At 43.8% G+C, this 20,236-nt stretch overlaps 1 long non-coding RNA gene across 1 annotated transcript in view; it reads left to right on the top strand.

Annotated features, from left to right (window-relative positions):
• The first annotated feature begins 1,605 nt into the window (after nt 1–1,605).
• Nucleotides 1,606–20,236, top strand: part of LOC122450103 — a 43,794-nt gene continuing 25,163 nt past the window's right edge. The window contains exons 1-2 of the long non-coding RNA XR_006272062.1: nt 1,606–1,679; nt 2,675–2,724. This is a non-coding gene — a long non-coding RNA (uncharacterized LOC122450103). The remainder of the gene's footprint in view (nt 1,680–2,674; nt 2,725–20,236) is intronic.

Genomic DNA, 20,236 nt, shown 5'->3' with positions numbered 1-20,236 from the left:
GGGTGTGACTCAGCTGCAACAAAGCCTCAGGCATCCCACGGGAGCTCTGAAGTTGGAATAAACCTGCAGAGTTGACTCACATGAGGCAATTGGGTTGGGCCTTTTAAAGGCCACTTTAATCCACAAACTGAGCATTCCTTGGGTGTGAACCACCCTGGTGAGGAATATGACCTTGGTCAAGGCTGGACTCAGCTGTGAGCTCTCAGTTATCACCACGCTGCGCTGATGGTTTTGAGGGGATCTGGGTGGCAACCCACAGCATCCATAACACACAGCTTCTACTTATGGACCAGGCGAAATGCAACGAGCTTTCACGTACACCGTGCCATTCAAACCTCACAGCAAACCTGCAGAATAACTAAGGAAGAAAGCTATCGTATGTTTAATGACTTCTAAGTGCCAGGTGGTTTAAAAATTTTCATTCTTGTTATTTTCTTAACAATCCATCAAGGCTGGAATTACTGGCTGCACCTGGTGAGAGAGAAAAGTAGCTTAGAAAAGCCAAATTGACTCTCAGACGTGAGTCCAGCTCTCTTGCATCGAGCTGGTGCTCCTCCAACTGGGAAGTACAGACCCATTTTACAGATGGGGATGTTGGGGCTTAATGAGATTAAAGGACTTTCCTGAAGATCAGAGCTAGTGGTGGGCAGAATTGGGGCTTGAATTCAGATGTGAGATGATCTTTCCCAGGCATCAAGTTGTACACTGGAAGAGAGGAGAAAGACTATGACCTGGTGGGGGAAAAGGCAGCTCAGATGAAACTTAACTTCTCTGAACTCCATTAACTTCATTCGTAACGTTTCAAGGGCTTTCGAGACATTTCCTGATAGTATAGCTCATGGGTTTTGAGCATTTTAATAGGGCTAGCCAAGAAGGCTTTAGAAAACTCCCTGTCTGATTTGCTTTTTTCCTCCTCTTCCACTTCTATATCAGCTTCTAGAGCCTTGACATTAAGAAGTGGGCAGGAGGAGGCTAGATCTTCTTTCTTGGGAATATTGAATTACATTTCTGGTGCTTTTGGCTGTGTTGTTTGTTGTATTTGACCTTCAGTTATAGACCACTAGATGGCGCTCACCCTCTATTCCCGAAACCTGTTTGCCAGGGCCGTGACCATCTTCCTAATCGCACTGTAACCGCAATGGCTAACAGTGACATTCGTGTGCCCAATGCAGATCGTGGCCAAACTGAAATGTCGGAGTTTGAAGTAGTGGAAGGTTTATTGCAAGGATTACTACAAGGCGGACAGGGCGTCCCAGGTGGTGCTAGTGATAAAGAACTTGCCTGCCAAAGCAGGAGATGTAAAGAGACATGGGTTTGATCCCTGGGTAGGAAAGATCCCCTGGAAGAGGGCATGTCAGCCCACTCCAGTGTTCTTGCCTGGAGAAACCCTTGGACAGAGGAGCCTGGCAGGCTATAGTCCATGGGATAGCAAGGGTCGGACATGACAGAGGCGACTTAGCATGCTTAAGAACATACAAGGAGAGCGGGTGGCTCAGGCTCAAAAGACAGAACTCTCCAATAGGTTTCAGGGAGATTTTATAGGCAAAACTTGTGGGGCAGGCTGCAGCACTGGTAAACCTCCTCTGATGGGTTGGCGGTGCTCCAGGAATTTCTATCACCAACCATTCTGAGGTCTGTCTGTTCAGCCTGAAGTTACCATCCTGTTGAGGAACTCAGAGGTAAGTATCAAATTATTAGGTTCAACCCTTGAGGAGGAACCAGCCCTGCTCCCGCTCCATCCTGCATATTGTTTCTTTCTGTTTTCCCTCACTCTCCTAATTAGTAACTGTTTGAATCTGTCCTTTAGAACTCAGTGAAGGTCTAGGTGCTTGAAGGCTTTTTTCCCTACAAACATAAAACAGGAGACCTGGAAAAACTTTTATGCCCTGGAGTTTCCCCACAGGGTCCTGCTCCGGTTTTAATGAGAAGGTACTGTGTGCCTAGTAAGTTACTATGCCTCGTGCTTTATGGAAATCGTCTCATTGAATCCTTACCAGGACTCTTTTAAGGCAGGCTTTGTTATCCTTAATTTACCAACGAGGATACATAACTTGCCCAGGAAACAAAGCTGGTGCTGGCTGGGTCAAAGCAGGATTTAAAGCAGGTCATCCAATTTACACTTTTGAGCTTGTCAGGGAGGGAATAAAACTTCCCCTTCTAGGTTCTTCTGGCTGGTCTATTGACATGAGACAGGTTAACAGGGGAAAATAAAATTTAATTACATACATGCAGGAGTTCCATAAGAATATGGGTCCTAAGAACAAGTGAGCCAATTAAAGCTCATGTGTCATCCAAGAGGAGGAGAAGGGGGCAGACGTTAGGACTGCCAAGGGAAGGAGGGCCATTTATAGGAAAATGAACAAGAGCAAACATTTGGTAAAGAAATGTTTGCTGGGCCATAAAGAAACCACGAGGCAGAGAGGACTTTGATCCAGCAGCCTTGCTAACCTACCCCAGACTACCACACCTGGGTTGTATTACACTGTATCTATGGGAATAGGTTTTCCTGAAACAGGCCCTTTATCTAAAGTCTTTTGAACAGCTACGGGGAGAAGGTAAAAGTTCATCCTGAGCCTTTGCTTCAGTCTAAATTAATTCTCAACACGAAGAGACACATTTTGGGGTGGCAAGTTTTGTTCCCTTATAACCTCTACCCATTCTCCTGTCTCCCCAGTCATCCCATAATGACGACAAGTGAGTGCCAGCCTCGTGCCAGACAATGTGGTAAGTGGCTCATAGAGTTTGCTTCATTTGAAACTCATAATGTACACACACACACACACACACACACACACACACACACAGATAAACACATGAGATGATGAATGGGGATGAATCCACACCTCAGTTGTGGGAATCCTTTTGAAACAGGAGGGAAGGGGGCAGGGCACAACCTTTGAAAGAATGATAGAGCCGTAGGCCATGACAAAAGCTAGTTTGAACCAACTTGGTCCAAGATGGTGGAAGATTCGGCTTCCAGTAGGCCACTGAGCCGCATTATATGCTCATTGTAATAAATTAGCAGGAGCTAAATGACACACCTACAGCACCACGACTGATCTGAGGCTAACCAGAAAAGCTAAAAATGTGGGCGGTGGTCCAGCCCCTGCAGATCTCCACCCCTTCCCCCAAATAGTCAGAATAATCCTCCCAATTGTTAGCCTATGAAATTACCCAGCTCATAAAAACTATTCACACTATTCACAAAATGACTTTCTCTGGGTCTCTGATGATGGGTTTAAAATTCAAGGAGCATCTGGTTTTGGTGTGGGGAAGACCTGGGATTATGTTGTGACTGATGGATATATTGGTTATTTGTACTTTCTTTTTTTTTTTTTTAATTTTTTTATTAGTTGGAGGCTAATTACTTCACAACATTTCAGTGGGTTTTGTCATACATTGATATGAATCAGCCATAGATTTACACTTATTCCCCATCCCGATCCCCCCTCCCACCTCCCTCTCCACCCGATTCCTCTGGGTCTTCCCAGTGCACCAGGCCCGAGCACTTGTCTCATGCATCCCACCTGGGCTGGTGATCTGTTTCACCATAGATAGTATACATGCTGTTCTTTTGAAATATCCCACCCTCACATTCTCCCACAGAGTTCAAAAGTCTGTTCTGTATTTCTGTGTCTCTTTTTCTGTTTTGCATATAGGGTATCGTTACCATCTTTCTAAATTCCATATATATGTGTTAGTATGCTGTAATGTTCTTTATCTTTCTGGCTTACTTCACTCTGTATAAGGGGCTCCAGTTTCACCCATCTCATTAGGACTGGTTCAAATGAATTCTTTTTGACGGCTGAGTAATATTCCATGGTGTATATGTACCACAGCTTCCTATCCATTCATCTGCTGATGGGCATCTAGGTTGCTTCCATGTCCTGGCTATTATAAACAGTGCTGCGATGAACATTGGGGTGCACGTGTCTCTTTCAGATCTGGTTTCCTCAGTGTTGTATGCCCAGAAGTGGGATTGCTGGGTCATATGGCAGTTCTATTTCCAGTTTTTTAAGAAATCTCCACACTGTTTTCCATAGCGGCTGTACTAGTTTGCATTCCCACCAACAGTGTAAGAGGTTCCCTTTTCTCCACACCCTCTCCAGCATTTATTGCTTGTAGACTTTTGGATAGCAGCCATCCTGACTGGCGTGTAATGGTACCTCATTGTGGTTTTGATTTGCATTTCTCTGATAATGAGTGATGTTGAGCATCTTTTCATGTGTTTGTTAGCCATCTGTATGTCTTCTTTGGAGAAATGTTTGCTTAAATCTTTGGCCCATTTTTTGATTGGTCATTTATTTTTCTGGAATTGAGCTGCAGGAAGTTGCTTGATATTTTTGAGATTAATCCTTTGTCTGTTTCTTCATTTGCTATTATTTTCTCCCAGTCTGACGGCTGTCTTTTCACCTTGTTTATAGTTTCCTTTGTTGTGCAAAAGCTTTTAAGTTTCATTAGGTCCCATTTGTTTAGTTTTGCTTTTATTTCCAATATTCTGGGAGGTGGGTCATAGAGGATCTTGCTGTGATTTATGTCGGAGAGTGTTTTGCCTATGTTCTCCTCTAGAAGTTTTATAGTTTCTGGCCTTACATTTAGATCTTTAATCCATTTTGAGTTTATTTTTGTGTATGGTGTTAGAAAGTGTTCTAGTTTCATTCTTTTACAAGTGTTTGACCAGTTTTCCCAGCACCACTTGTTAAAGAGGTTGTCTTTTTTCCATTGTATATCCTTGCCTCCTTTGTCGACGATAAGGTGTCCATAGGTCCGTGGATTTATCTCTGGGCTTTCTATTCTGTTCCATTGATCTATATTTCTGTCTTTGTGCCAGTACCATACTGTCTTGATGACTGTGGCTTTGTAGTAGAGTCTGAAGTCAGGCAGGTTGATTCCTCCAGTTCAATTCTTCTTTCTCAAGATTACTTTGGCTATTCGAGGTTTTTTGTATTTCCATACAAATTGTGAAATTCTTTGGTCTACTTCTGTGAAAAATACCGTTGGTAGCTTGATAGGGATTGCATTGAATCTATAGATTGCTTTGGGTAGAATAGCCATTTTGACAATATTGATTCTTCAATCCATGAAACACCGTATGTTTCTCCCATCTGTTTTGTTCCTCTTTGATTTCTTTCATCAGTGTTTTATAGTTTCCTAGTATTAGTCTTTTGTTTCTTTAGTAGATATACTCCAAGTATTTTATTCTTTTTGTTGCAATGGTGAATGGTATTGTTTCCTTAATTTCTCTTTCGTTTTTTCATTGTAGTATATAGGAATTGCAAGGGATTTCTGTGTGTTAATTTTATATCCTTCATGCAACTTTACTATATTCATTGATTAGTTTCTAGTAATTTTCTGGTAGAGTCTTTAGGGTTTTCTATATAGAGGATCATGTCATCGCAAACAGTGAGAGTTTTACTTCTTCTTTTCCTATCTGGATTCCTTTTACTTCTTTTTCTGCTCTGATTGCTGTGGCCAAAACTTCCAACACTATGTTGAATAGTAGTGGTGAGAGTGTGCACCCTTGTCTTGTTCCTGATTTCAGGGGAAATGCTTTCAATTTTTCACCATTGAGGGTGATGCTTGCTGTGGGTTTGTCATATATAGCTTTTATTATGTTGAGGTATGTTCCTTCTATTCCTGCTTTTGGAGAGTTTTAATCATAAATGAGTGTTGAATTTTGTCAAAGGCTTTCTCTGCATCTATTGAGATAATCATATGGTTTTTATCTTTCAATTTGTTAATGTGGTGTATTACATTGATTGATTTGCGGATATTGAAGAATCCTTGCATTCCTGGGATAAAGCCCACTTGGTCGTGGTGTATGATTTTTTTAATATGTTGTTGGATTCTGTTTGCTAGAATTTTGTTAAGGATTTTTGCATTTTTGTTCATCAGTGATATTGGCCTGTAGTTTTCTTTTTTTGTGGCATCTTTGTCTGGTTTTGGAATTAGGGTGATGGTGGCCTCATAGAATGAGTTTGGAAGTTTACCTTCTTCTGCAATTTTCTGGAAGAGTTTGAGTAAGGTAGGTGTTAGCTCTTCTCTAAATTTTTGGTAGAATTCAGCTGTGAAGCCATCTGGTCCTGGGCTTTTGTTTGCTGGAAGATTTTTGATTATAGTTTCGATTTCCTTGCTTGTGATGGGTCTGTTAAGATCTTCTATTTCTTCCTGGTTCAGTTTTGGAAAGTTATACTTTTCTAAGAAGTTGTCCATTTCATCCAAGTTGTCCATTTTATTGGCATAGAGCTGCTGGTAGTAGTCTCTTATGATCCTTTGTATTTCAGTGTTGTCTGTTGTGATCTCTCCATTTTCATTTCTAATTTTGTTAATTTGGTTCTTCTCTCTTTGTTTCTTAATGAGTCTTGCTAATGGTTTGTCAATTTTGTTTATTTTTTCAAAAAACCAGCTTTTAGCTTTGTTGATTTTTGCTATGGTCTCTTTAGTTTCTATTGCATTTATTTCTGCCTTAATTTTTAAGATTTCTTTCCTTCTGCTAACCCTGGGGTTCTTCATTTCTTCCTTCTCTAATTGCTTTAGGTGTAGAGTTAGGTTATTTATTTGGCTTTTTTCTTGTTTCTTGATGTAAGCCTGTAATGCTATGAACCTTCCCCTTAGCACTGCTTTTACAGTGTCCCATAGGTTTTGGGTTGTTGTGTTTTCATTTTCATTCATTTCTATACATATTTTGATTTCTTTTTTGATTTCTTCTATGATTTGTTGGTTATTCAGAAGCATGTTCTTTAGCCTCCAGGTGTTTGAATTTTTAACAATTTTTTTCCTGTAATTGAGATCTAATCTTACTGCACTGTGGTCAGAAAAGATGACTGGAATGATTTCAATTTTTTTGAATTTACCAAGACTAGATTTATGGCCCAGGATGTGATCTATTCTGGAGAAGGTTCCGTGTGCACTTGAGAAAAAGGTGAAGTTGATTGTTTTGGGGTGAAATGTCCTATAGATATCAATTAGGTCTAGCTGGTCCATTGTGTCATTTAAAGTTTGTGTTTCCTTGTTAATTTTCTGTTTAGTTGATCTATCCATAGTTGTGAGTGGGGTATTAAAGTCTCCCACTATTATTGTGTTACTATTAATTTCCTCTTTCATACTCGTTAGCGTTTGCCGTACATATTGCGGTGCTCCTATGTTGGGTGCATATATATTTATAATTGTTATATCTTCTTCTTGGATTGATCCTTTGATCATTATGTAGTGTCCTTCTTTGTCTCTTTTCACATCCTTTATTTGAAAGTCTATTTTATCTGATATGGGTATTGCGACTCCTGCTTTCTTTTGGTCTCCGTTTGCATGAAATATTTTTTTCCAGCCCTTCACTTTTAGTCTGTATGTGTCTCTTGTTTTGAGGTGGGTCTCTTGTAGACAGCATATATAGGGGTCTTGTTTTTGTATCCATTAAGCCAATCTTTGTCTTTTGTTTGGGGCATTCAACCCATTTACATTTAAGGTAATTATTGATAGGTGTGGTCCCGTTGCATTTCTTGTTGTTTTGGGTTCACGGTTTATACAACTTTCCTCTGCATTTCCTGTCTAGAGACGATCTTTAGCATTTGTTGAAGAGCTGGTTTTGGTGGTAGCTGAATTCTCTCAGCTTTTTGCTTGTCTGCTAAAGCTTTTGAGTTCTCCTTCATATCTGAATGAGATCCTTGCTGGTACAGTAATCTAGGTTGTAGGTTATTCTCTTTCATTACTTTCAGGACGTCCTGCATTCCCTTCTGGCCTGGAGGGTTTCTATTGATAGATCAGCTGTTATCCTTATGGGAATCCCTTTGTGTGTTATTTGTTGTTTTTCCCTTGCTGCTTTTAATATTTGTTCTTTGTGTTTGATCTTTGTTAGTTTGATTAATATGTGTCTTGGGGTGTTTCGCCTTGGGTTTATCCTGTTTGGGACTCTCTGGGTTTCTTGGACTTGGGTGGCTATTTCCTTCCCCATTTTAGGGAAGTTTTCAGCTATTATCTCCTCGAGTATTTTCTCATGGCCTTTCTTTTTGTCTTCTTCTTCTGGGACTCCTATGATTCGAATGTTGGGGCGTTTCACATTGTCCCAGAGGTCCCTGAGGTTGTCCTCATTTCTTTTGATCCTTTTTTCTTTTTTCCTCTCTGCTTCATTTATTTCCACCATTTTATCTTCTACCTCACTTATCCTATCTTCTGCCTCCGTTATTCTACTCTTGGTTCCCTCCAAAGTGTTTTTTATCTCATTCATTGCATTGTTCATTTTTAATTGACTCTTTTTTATTTCTTCTAGGTCTTTATTAAACAATTCTTGTATCTTTTCAATCTTTGTCTCCAGGCTATTTATCTGTAACTCCATTTTGTTTTCAAGATTTTGGATCATTTTTATTATCATTATTCTAAATTCTTTTTCAGGTTGTACTTTCTTTTTGAAACTTTGCAAGGGAAAAACTACAAGTAATGAGTTTTCTACAGTTAATTTAAACCTGTTACAAGTTTTCATGTTCAGGATGAACAGTTCTTCAACTTTGGGTGAAATATACTTGCAACAGTTTAAGGTGACCGTGTTTTACCTTAGGACAACTGTAACATGCCAATTTGCATGTGTGTGTAAACACTTCAAAATTGAGCTAGAAGATGTAAATGTAAAATTGAATGTGTATCTGATCTGCCCCAGGTTCAGTAAATAAATGATTCGTTTTAAAAGTAAAAAACTATCCCCATTGTGTTTTGGGGCCTCTCACCCTTTAAGAGGGCTTCCCTTGTGGCTCAGCTGGTAAAGAATCCACCTGCAATGTGGGAAACCTGGGTTTGATCCCTGGCTTGGGAAGATCCCCTGGAGAAGGGAAAGGCTACCCACTCTAGTATTCTGGCCTGGTGAATTCCATGGACTGTATAGTCCATGGGGTCGAAAAGAGTAGGACACGACTGAGTGACTTTCACTTCACTTCACTTCACCCTATTAGATGGCCCACGGTCTGTCTTTGGAGTGTATATCTCTGTAAATAAATCCACTCCTTGCCTATCACTTTGTCTCTCACTGAATACTTTCTGTGATGAGACATCAAGAACGTGAGCTTCATAAAGTCCTGAGACCAGAGGTATGATCCCAGTTAAAAGATTGTGGTTGAAGTCCAAGTCTGGGTTTGGGCTGTGTTCAAGTCCTGCCATGTGGGTTCAAATCCCAGAGGTGAGTTGTGTGGCTTTACTTTCACACTATATATGTATACAAATGATCACCTTTTATACTTTAAATATCTAATAATTTTATTTGTCAATTATACTTATAAAAATAAAACCTCTTAAGACCCGTGAGGTAAGAACTATTGTTCTCTTTCATTTTAAAAGTGAGAAGGTTGAGGGACAGAAAGGCTAAATCATTGCCAAGTTACAGTAGTGGTTCCCAGGCTGGAGTGCAGTCACCTAAGCTGTGAATTTTTGAGAGTCCCTTGGACTGCAAGATCCAACCAGTCCATCCTAAAGGAAATCAGTTCTGAATATTCATTGGAAGGACTGATACTGAAGCTGAAACTCCAATATTTTGGCCACCTGATGCAAAGAACTGACTCATTGATGTTCTCACCTGATGCTGGGAAAGACTGAAGGCAGGAGGAGAAGGGGATGACAGAGGGTGAGATGGCTGGATGGCATCACTGACTCAGTGGACATGAGTTTGAGTAAGCTCTGGGAGTTGGTGATGGACAGGGAGGCCTGGCGTGCTGCAGTCCATGGGGCTGCAAAGAGTCGGACACGACTGAGCGACTGAACTGAACTGAACTTAGGCTGTGAATCCCAAGAAAGCTTACTGTTTGAGGGATGACGATGAGAATATGGGTCCACCCAAATGCAGTGGGGCCATAGGATTCAGGAGCCATCTGCAGATTCTCTCTGTCAGCACCTTTTGCTTCCTGGAAGAGCTCTTAACGCTGCCAGGAGGCTGCCCAGGCTTGGAGTCAAATCCACGTTCAACTCCTGGCTCTGCGCGACTTCAGCTCAGCTTCCCTTCGGTGTAACCTCTCTCGGCTTCTGTTCCCTCAGCTGTATCAGTGCAGGTATCACAGGTATCTGGGGTGTGCTCAGAGCCCAGAGTCCAGGTGGGGAAGGGGCTTCCAGGAAACGGTGCCCCCTTCCCCTCCCTCTCAGACCCCCATGGTGTAAGGAGACCCAGGAGGAGACGTGGGCACAGCTTTTCCTATGTGGGTCAGGGGCCCTTTAAGATTGATGCCACCCTTTCTGGAGATGCTGAGAGAAGCAATTATTTAATCCTTTTCTTGTTTTTTATTTTTTTGTGTGTGGATTTGCTCAGTGCCTCTTTCCCTTTCTACACCAGCAGCCTCCAATAGCTCCTTCTGCCACGATGGCCATGTTCTATACCTTCTCTGCCCAACGTGGTGGGCGAGAGTCACAGTGGCTTTTATTTGTTTATTTATTTGGCTCACAGGGTCTTAACTGCAGCACGTGGGATCTAGTTCCCTAACCAGGAATTGAACCCAGGCCCCCTGCATTGGGAACATGGAATCTTAGCCACTGGACCATCAGGGAAGTCCCACAAGTGGCTTTTGAGTATTTGAAACGTGGCTAGTGAAAGTGAGGAAATCTACTTTAACTTTTATTTGGTTTCAGTTACTTTAAGTAGAAATATCCCCCCGTCACTAGTGGCTCCCTGATGGACAGTAAAGCTCTAGAAGGTGTAGGGTTCACGGCTGCACCCACAGAGCCTGACATAGCATGTGCCCTTGGAAAATGTTGGATAAATATCTTTCAAATGAATGAATGCAGATGATTCACTTTGAGTCTTCCTAAACTCCACCAGTAGGAAGTCATTCCTGTGCAGGTAGGAAGGCTTGGCATCTGTGATAGTCAGAGGACTGGTGACCACCATCTTCAGGAAAGAAAGAGGAGGAGACCACCAGATTTGCAGCATCATCTAGGACAGGGGTCTCCAACCCCTGGGAGGCTGACTGGACCATTACCTGTCTGTGGCCTCTTAGGAACTGGGCTGAACAGTGGAAGGTGAGCAGCAGACTAGGAACCTAAGTCCTTCACTCCCCATTGCTCACATTATGGCCTGAACCATCCCTCTCCACCCCCCGGTCTGTGGAAGAATTGTCTTCCACGAAACTGGTCCCCGATGCCATAAAGGCTGGGGACCACTGCCATAGACCATGATCTATGTCTGGGATAAGGTAGCACCTTAAGGTAGTATGTTAAGGTAATATTCCCCCCACCCCCCACCCCCCAGTTTGCTGTATTTTATTCCTCCTTCAGAGATTAGGAATCAAACCTTTAATGTGGGAAGGAAACTGCGGGCTTGATGGCAAGGACCCCAAGGAAGGAAGGAGCTGGAGGAGCTGTATCACTCATCACAGCAGCCCTGAGGGAACTCCCAGAGCTGGACCCTGAGCCAGGGGGATGGCAGGGCCTTCGGGCCTGTGTGGGAGGGAAGGGAACAGAGATATCGCCCTGGGGAGTTAACAATCTGGAGGCTCATTCAATTTAGCTACCTTCATAATCCTGACTGAAGTTAAAATTGAAGAACCCAGAATATTGACTTTTTAAATTTTCCCGCCTATGGAGTTGCTCTGGCCCAAGGCTCCAGCTGTTTCTCTCTTTCTCTTATCAGTCTAGTGTAAATTCATCATCATCCATGTTTAGTGAGCAGGACTGAGACCCATGGCCTTGATGGATTCATCATTTAATCCTTCAACAGAGCTCTGAGATGGATGATCTTAGGTAAAATTTGTTGTTGTTTAGTCGCTCAGTCGTGTCTGACCATGCACTGTAGCCTGCTAGGCTCCTCTGTCCCTGGAATTCTCCAGGCAAGAATACTGGAATGGGTTGCCATTCCCTTCTCCAGGGGATCTTCCTGACCCAGAGATTGAACCTGCATCTCCTGCATTGCAGGCAGATTCTTTACTGCATGAATCACTAGGGAAGCCCATTTATTGAGCATTTATTATGTGCCAGGCTCTGTACTAACTCTTTAAATGTTCACAACCACCCTACTCCCCATGGGTAGGTATAATCACCATCGTCATCATCCCTCAATTTACAAATTAGGATCCTGTGACGTAGATGGTGGAGTAACCTACCCAGGGCTATACAGCTAATAAACAGCAAAGCAGGATTCAAACCTCAAGTAATTGGGGCTCTATAAGTTACATCCTACTTCTGGGTTCTGAGCGTTACTGTTGATACATTAACTATTTAATCTTCACCTTAAACCTATGAGATGGAGATAATTATTATCATACCCATTTTATAGATGAGGAAACATGCTTAACAAAGTTAGCTAGCTTGTCCCAAATTATGCAGCTGCTCAGGGTAGTGCCAGGATTTGAACCCAACATCAGTGGTCACTCTGAAAGCCACTAGGTTGGATGTACACTGAGTTGAATGCTGCTTCTCCTCTACCCCATTCGAGTCCTTCCCAGAATATAATCTTCTTTGGAAATAAGAGTTGTCGCAGATGTCGTTGGTTAAGCTGAGGTTATACTGCAGGAGGGCAGCAGGGGTTTAATCCAGTGTAACTGGTAATCTTATAAGAAGACAAGAGACAGAGACACACAGGGAGACGGTCATGTGATGATGGAGGCAGACACTGGAGTGACGTGTCTACAAACCAGGATTCCTGGCAAGTGCTGGGAGCCAGGACGAGGCAAGGGAGAATCCTCCCCTAGAGCCTTTAGAAGGGGCATGGCCTTGCTGATGCCTTGGTTTCATAATTCCAGCCTCCGGAACTACAAGAGAACAAAGTTCTGTTTTTATTATTTTTTTTAAGTTCTGTTTTAACACTCAGTTTGTGGCACTTTGTTACTGCAGCCCTAGAAAGCTAGTGCAGTGGATACATCCCAAGATGTAGAATGTATTGGGTTGGACAAAAAATTTATCCAGGTTTTTCCAAAACATCTTGTGGAAAAATCAGAACGAACTTTTTTGCCAACCTGATACAATTCTGTCACTTGCTGACCAAAGAAGCCTCAATTTTGGAATCTGTCCAAAAACTAAAGGATAAGCGTGGTATTGATGTGGGAGCAGATCAGAGAATGAAAGGGGGATCCTGACTCCCCACTTTAGTGACTGCACCTTGCCCACACAGCCAGGAGGAGCAGAGAGCAGGTTGGCCTGTGCCTGCCCGTAGTTACCTGTTCGGTTCAGTCTTTGAAGCAAGCACCTCCTGCCTGGTGACCTTAAGCAAACTCCTCAACTTCTCCAAGCTTCTGTTTCCTCCGCTGCAAAGGTGATGTCAATTCTCTTTAACATGAGAGTTGCTGTGAGGATTAAATAAGATAGTACAAATCAAGTCCCTGGGTACACATAGTAAGCCTGCTATTCTTTCTGGAACGGGCAAAAAGACTAAGGAAAGAGATGGCATCAGCTGGATGGTGTATATTCTGGGGTGAACTCAATGATCAGAGGGCTGAACCAACGGTCTCCCAAGGTCTTTTCCAGTTTTATAATTCCTCATACCTCTCGTTTTCCTGGCCCTTCTCAGATTTTTTAGAATATTTTTTGCTCTTGACCACTGCTTCCAACTTTGTTTTCATTAATTTTTAAATTGGAATATAGTTGACTTAAATGTTGTGTTAGTTTCTGCTGTACCACGAAGTGAATCAGCCATACACGTTGGCCCTTTTTAGACTAAAGAGCTAGGATCCGTGAAATAGTTTACTGTGCGTACCCTTACCTTTCTTTCCTAATCCAGTAGGTGGTGATAACTCCCCATCATTTTCCTTCATCCAGCATTCGCTCTTCGCTGTTTTGTGGTTTGGGCCGGGGGGAGTAGTGAAAATGATTGAGATTGAGGGGGCTCCCTTGGGAAGGCTTAAGCACCCCCCAGGGCACAAATAGGCGGTCCTCTCTACCCCCAGGGGTCTTAGTTCTTCTGACGGTGTTTATCCCCAATACTTCAAGCACAGATATAAAATTATAACACAAGAGCTTCTATATTATTTTGCTAAATTCAGAGGGGATGCAGTCCTAAGGGTCAAGATGTAGACCCCATCTGATGGGTAAATCTCATGGTATTTTGCCAGGCATCCACATGGCTCAGTGAATGTTGGACCCACCATGTGGGCTTCTGAGAGCTTCTTAGAGAAGCAGAACGTCAGGCTTCATCCCAGACCCGCTGAATCAGAATCTGCAGTTTAAGCAGCAACCCAGGTGAAACACATACTCATTAAAGTCGAGAGGTTCTGACCTACAGGATCCCAGAAGGAAGCGATTCCTCCTGCCAGCCCCATGATTCATTCTCTTTAATTAGTGGAGAACGATAAGCTTGCATCATTATCACGTGTCACATTTACAAAGAGCATTAGTACTCTTAGAGGATGTATTTGATTGCTTTACTTCTCCAGCCATATGTTAGCTCAACCCCACTTATAGCCGAGGAAAGGAGGCTCAGAGGTGCAGGCATATCCAAGAGTAGAACCGAGAAGTGAACTCGGCTTTTCCCAAGTCCACAGTGGCTGGATTTCAAAGCAGGGATAAAATAACATCCCACCTTCAGTACTCACTCTGTACCAGACTGTATGCTGTACGCTAAGTGTATTATTTCGTTAATCCTCCTTGGAATTCTAAGAAGAGGGTACCACTATTGTCACCGTTTCATTAATAAAAAACAGGAAGAGTTGAGAGGCCAATACACTGACCCAAGGCTACACAGCTGCTACACAAAGGGCTGATGTGGAATTGTATCACCAGCCAGTATGACTCCAAGCCCCAGAGCTTAAACAGGCAGCTTAAGGTCTCCCTGAGGCTTGTATGAATTTCTTGTATAAACATCAGTTTGAACACTTGCCTGTGATTATAATGTACAGTTGAGTAAACCATTATTTTGAGCGTAAACTTAATATCTATACTAGAACAGCTTCTTCCCCAATACTTAGGACCTTCTCTTAGTACCTGTATTGGGGTCCGAGGGCACCTGTAACAAAGTGTCATGAACTGGTGGCTTAAAACAACAGTAAAAAGGACTTCCCTGGTGGTCCAGGGGTTAAGAATCCACCTTGCAATGCAAGGGATGCAGGTTCGATCCCTGGTCAGGGGATCCCATATGCCGAGGAGAAACTAAGCCCTCATTGCACTACTGAGCCCTTGGATCATAACAAGAGAGTCTGTGAACTGCAAGGCAAGATTCTGCATGATGCAATGAAGATCCTGTGTGAGGCAACTTAGACCCGCTGCAGCCAGAAAAAAACACACAAAAACCAACAACAGAAGAGTATTCTCTCCCCATTCTGGAGGCTGCTGCTGCTAAGTCGCTTCAGTTGTGTCCGACTCTGTGCAACCCCATAGCCCACTAGGCTCCGCTGTCCCTGGGATTCTCCAGGCAAGAACACTGGAGTGGGTTGCCATTTCCTTCTCCAATGCATGAAAGTGAAAAGTGAAAGTGAAGTTGCTCAGTCATGTCTGACTTTGCAAACACGTGGACTACAGCCTACCAGGCTCCTCTGTCCATGGGATTTTCCAGGCAAGAGTACTGGAGTGGGGTGCCATTGCCTTCTCCGATTCTGGAGGCTAGGAGTATGCAATTAACCCATCAGCATGGCCATGCCCCCTCTGGAACCTGTAGAGGAGAATCTTTCCTCGCTTCTTCCTAGCTTCTGGTGTTTTGCCAGTAGTCCTCCGAGGTCCTTGGCTTGCTGCTGCATGCCCTTAATCCCCGCCTCTGTCTTCACATGATGTTCTTTCCTCACATGTCTTCTTTTAAGGACATTTTTGAGGACACTTCCTACTGTATGTCCTACTCTACAACCACCTCATTTTAACTCATTCCATCCCCAGCGACCATAGACCCAAGTAAGGTCATATTTTGAGGGTTAGGACTTCAAACATCTTTTTTGGAGGGGACACAACTCAGCCTATAACAGTGTCTCATAAGGTGGAACAGTGGCCAGGTGTATGGGTTCCAGAACCAGAGTGCCAGGGTTCATATCCTGGCTCTGTTACATGAGCTGGGTGACTGAGAGCAACTTACTTAGACTATCTGAGCTTCACTTTTCTCTTCTGTAGATCAGGAGGATCTCGGGGGATCATCGTGAATGAATGCCCCCAAAGCACCTGCCTAGAACAGTGTTGAAACCATTGGTGCCCCTCCCAGATCCTTTACGAGGTCGGGCACCCATCCCGATCCATACTGGTGACCTTCTATGGAGCCCTGTCCTTGGCTGACATGAGCCACCTTTTTGGAGATGCCTGGGAGGCTGACCTCCCCTCCCTGTTTACTGACCAAGTCTAGACTTTACCTGAGACCGCATCCTTGCCCAGCTTTTTCCTGCTGCTTCACTCCCATTCAGGTCCTTCCTGAGTGCACGACCTCAATAAGTCACATGCATCCAAGTGACGGCTTTAGGCTCTGCTGCCAGGCAACCCAACTTGACCCAAGTACCCAGCATGAAAGCCTTAGATTGGTGTCCTTATTATCATTTTCAAGGAGCCAGGAATTAACCTCCCAATCATCCTGCCTTTTCCATGATTTGGTACTTCAGTGGTGTCTTCTTTTTCCTGCCGTTAATCTTGCAGTGTCAAGGATGGCAAAACTTTTCACACACACGTTGGCTGATTTCTGGGCTGGGACTGTCCTAGCCACACGCAGGGGAAGCTGCTCCTGGTCACCTCTGAGAGCATGTGCTGACTCTGGAGGCTTCTCTTCACTTTGTCTCAACGCTGGATGGCTACAGGCTCTTTCTTACTTGGCTCTGATGGCCTATTCTTTAGTGCTCACACCTTCATCACGTGTATAGTGAACAAGGTCTGCTTTGCAGTGAGGTCAGGACTAGTAACTCGTTGGCTCAGGCTTATCCAGTTTTACTGTGGCTGGGTACATGTTGGGTGTTCAGTTGTGTCAGACTCTTTGCAGCCCCGTGAACTGAAGCCCTCCAGGCTTCTCTGTCCATGGGATCTTCCAGGCAAGAATACTGGGGTGGATTGCCGTTTTCTATGCCAGGGGATCTTCCCGACCCAGGGATCAAACCTGTGTCTCTTGTGTCTCCTGCATTGGCAGCCAGATTCTTTACCACTGAGCCACCTGGGAAACTCAGGTACGTGTTGGCCCCACCCATATCATCATCATTATTATCATCATAGCTACCACTTAGGGAGAGACTAACATGTACCAGGCAGGATACAGTATATATCACAGTAACATGGATACTAGCTCTAATCCTCAAAGGCTCTTTGAAATGGAAAGTGACATCTTGTTTTATTAATGAGGAACAAAAGGGCAGAGAAGTTAGGTCACTTACCTGTGGTCATACCACGGTTGATGCAGATTTGAAGCACAATCATGTGGGAGAACCAAGTGCAACTCTCAAGTTCTTGTTGAACTACGTTCTCGACCAGCACTCAAACCACTGCTTTTCTTTCTGTGAATCTGCACTTTTAATAGCTGGTGTCTTAGTCCAGTTCCAGCAAGGTGGGTGTGTATCTTATACTGGATCTTTCTTTTCCTTTCCTGTCCCCCTTGAGCTTTGAGTTTCCTCCAGTCTTTTTACTTCTACCTGCCCCTGGAAGCTTCTTTAAGCTTCTGCATCATCATCCCTGCTCCCCTCTCCCATTCCTCAAGCCCCAGGCAAATTCACACGTATTATTTACCCATTTCCTTCTGTTCCCAAGATTTCAGTTTACACTTATGTCACTCAAGCTCCATTAATCATGAAATCTGCATTTTCAGACCTGCATTTCAGTCAAAGCACATGAGATTCTTGCTTGTCACAGACGCTGAGAAGAGGGGGGTGTAGTGGTCATGTCATTTATCATACTTTATTTATAATGATGTCTTGGGAAGACTTCATGAATTAAATTCCCCCCCAAAGCCTCCTTCTTTCTCCTCCCTAGTAGCCTAGCCATTCATTAGAATTAGATTATTTTGAAGTCACCCCCTAGTAACAACCTGTGGCAGATTTCTGAGTTACTTAGCAAATCATGGGAATCCTATGAAATTGCTCAGGAAAGGTTTTGCAAATGAAAATAGTCTCTAATGAACCCACCACTTACAACAATTCCCATCAGACATCCTTCCCTGATCTGCCCTGATTTCCATCCTCTTGTGTTACCCAGTGTCTTTGTGGGTGGGTGTCAGGCTCTTGATGACTTATGAAGGGTGAACATTTGATAATTGCAAAGCAAATTCAATGTAAGTCAACTGCAAAGTGAAACTGGAGATACTACAAAAGGGATGGGATTTCATGAAGTCAATGGAATTGAGGTTGAAAGATCATCTGAATTGCACGTATGCTGTTTGGCAAAACTGGATTGTGAAGAAGGCTTCAAAATTAAAGCCATAGACAAGGATGAGGATGTCTGAGCTTCTTCAAGAGAGAATGATTAGAATACCCAATGCTTAAGAGAGTGCCTTGGGAAAACTGAGAAAGATTTTAAGTATTTTTCAAAAAAGATTCTCTTATTTGCTCTTGCTGTGAAAGTTAAATACAAAATCAAGAATGCCTGACTGTGCAGTCATACAATTGTGTGGAAAAATTACGCCAAAGGAATCAATACACGATTTATTCTTGGTTCTGGAATAATGATGACCTACATTTTATCAAATATAAGCAAAAATAAATCAATTTCTGTAATTTTCATTTTAGGTTTCAGTACAGGCGCTCAGTTGCTCAGTCGTGTCTGAGTCCTTGCGACCCCATGGACTGTAGCCCACTATGCGTCTCTGCCCATGGAATTCTCCAGGCAAGAATACTGGAGTGGGTTGCCAGGCCCTTCTGCAGGGGATCTTCCCAACCCAGGGACTGAATCCTGGTCTCATGCATTGCAGGTGGATTCTTTACCATCTGAGCCACCAAGGGAAGCCACCATACAGAGCCCCCAGTAAACCTGCTTTTCATTATTTAGTATGACATTCTGCTCTTCTTTTAAGCAGGTCTGTGCCCTGGAGTCTGAAACCCTAGAAGATCAAGGGTCATCTAGATACCAGAGTACCTGCCCGCAGGGAGCTTATGGTCTCATTGGCCAGGCTTCCCTAACACTCTGGGGATGGGGCAGTGATGAATGAGAGGGTCTCTCTTGCCAAATTTGACCCAGGGGTTGTGAAAAGGAAGGAGGAACCGTCTTCCACCTCCATTCAAGATCTGTAGCATCTTTAGCCTGGTCCCTGCCCCGTCCCTGCTGCTGTCAGGGACGTGTTGACAAGGCTCTTTTGTAGGCTTCCTGAGGCAGCTTGTGAAAAGCGAGTTGGGAATTCAGCAAAACACCGGGGCTCTAACTGCTCCTGAATGAGACAGAATTAGAAAATGGCTTCAAATTGAAAACTTAATTTTCAATTAGCGTACATTCAGGCAGGAGTGGGAGGGATTAAGGGATGGCAGCTTGTTTGGCTAACACGCTTTTTAGAAGACATGCTCGCAAGCTATTAGTGGGCTTCCTCCTCCCCTCCCCCCACCGCCCTCGGTGCGGCTGCTCTGTAATTTGGCAGCCGCCTCGTGGCCCGCTGTGCCTCGGTCCCCCCGCTGACTCAGATGCAGATGGCAGCGGGGCCATCGCAGGAAGTGGGCTGCCGCCTGTCACCTCTAAGGCTGGCTTGTGTGTGTCACCCTCGCTGCAGACCCTGTGAGGTCACAGGAGAGCTGGCCACCTCTACAGATGCACACCCTTCTGGTGGCTTTAAAAAATACATTGGGGGAAAAATTATTTCTCTCTCTCCAACGTGTTGGATCAGTGTGTGAGGCTGTTAGTTCAGTTGCTCAGTCATGTCCAACTCTTTGTGACCCCACGGACTGCAGCATGCCAGGCCTCCTTGTCCATCGCCAACTCCCAGAGTTTACTCAAACTCATGTCCACTGAGTCAGTGATGCCATCCAGCCATCTCATCCTCTGTCGTCCCCTTCTCCTCCTGCCTTCAGTCTTTGCCAGCATCAGGGGCTTTTCAAATGAGTCAGTTCTTCGCATCTGATGGCCAAAATATTGGAGTTTCACCTTCAGCATCAGTCCTTCCAATGAACACCCAGGACTGATCTCCTTTACGATGGACTGGTTGGATCTCCTTGCAGTCTAAGGGACTCTCTCAAGAGTCTTCTCCAACACCACAGTTCAAAAGCACCAATTATTCAATGCTCAGCTTTCATTATAGTCCAACTCCCACATCCATACACGACTACTGGAAAAACCATAGCTTTGACTATACGGAACTTGGGCAGATATACTTGGTGCGGCTTCAAACTGTGGAATATGTGATTTAAAAAACTGGGATAATAAAGAGAAGGTTTGAGGGGGTGTGGGGCTCCCCTGGTTACCTAGTGGTTAAGAATCAGCC

This window comes from Cervus canadensis, chromosome 11 (assembly GCF_019320065.1).
Source record: "Cervus canadensis isolate Bull #8, Minnesota chromosome 11, ASM1932006v1, whole genome shotgun sequence".
Classification (NCBI taxonomy): Eukaryota; Metazoa; Chordata; class Mammalia; order Artiodactyla; family Cervidae; genus Cervus; species Cervus canadensis.
This window is presented reverse-complemented; position numbering and strand designations above follow the sequence as displayed.